The sequence below is a fragment of the Octopus bimaculoides genome, chromosome 24, assembly GCF_001194135.2.
Source record: "Octopus bimaculoides isolate UCB-OBI-ISO-001 chromosome 24, ASM119413v2, whole genome shotgun sequence".
Lineage (NCBI taxonomy): Eukaryota > Metazoa > Mollusca > Cephalopoda > Octopoda > Octopodidae > Octopus > Octopus bimaculoides.
In genome coordinates this window covers 33,614,596-33,615,383 of record NC_069004.1, presented here as the reverse complement: position 1 = coordinate 33,615,383, position 788 = coordinate 33,614,596, and positions in this window count along the sequence as shown.

Below are 788 nucleotides of genomic sequence, written 5' to 3'. Positions count from 1 at the left end.
AGAACACTGGGAAAAAAATTCTCAGCAGGTTTTTCATCCGGGGGTTTTGCATTCTGAATTCAAATTCTATCTGGGTTTAACTTTGCCTTCCATGTCAAAGAAAATACGAGTCACATACTGGGGTTTGGGGACATAATCAACTATTACCCCACTCTCCACTAAAGTTCCTGTTATTTATTATTATTATTATTATTATTATTATTATTATTATTATTATTATTATTATTATGATCATTATTGTTATTATTATTATTATTATTATTATTATTATTATTATGGCGTCAAGCTAACAGAATTGTTAGTAAGCCGGGTAAAACGCTTAGCGGCATTTCGTTCCTCTTTATGTTCTAAGTTCAAATTCCGCCAAGGTGGATTTTGCCTTTCATCTTTTTGGGGTCACTAAATTAAGTACCAGTGAACCATTGGGGTCAATGTAATCGACTAGTCCCCTCCCCACAAATTTCAGGCCTTCTGCCTATAGTAGAAAGGATTATTATTATTATTATTATTATTATTATTATTATTATTAAGGTGGCAGGCTGGCAGAACCGTTAGCATGCCAGGCAAATTGCTCTTAGTGGCATTTCATTTGACTTTACATTCAGGGTTCAAATTCCACCAAGGTCAACTTTGCCTTTTATCTTTTTGGGGTCAATAAATTAAGTACCAGTTATGCACTGGGGTCAATGTAATCAACTAGTCCCCTATCACCACCAAATTTCGGGCCTTCTGCCTGTAGTAGAAAGGATTTATTATTATTATTATTATGATTATTATTATTATTATTA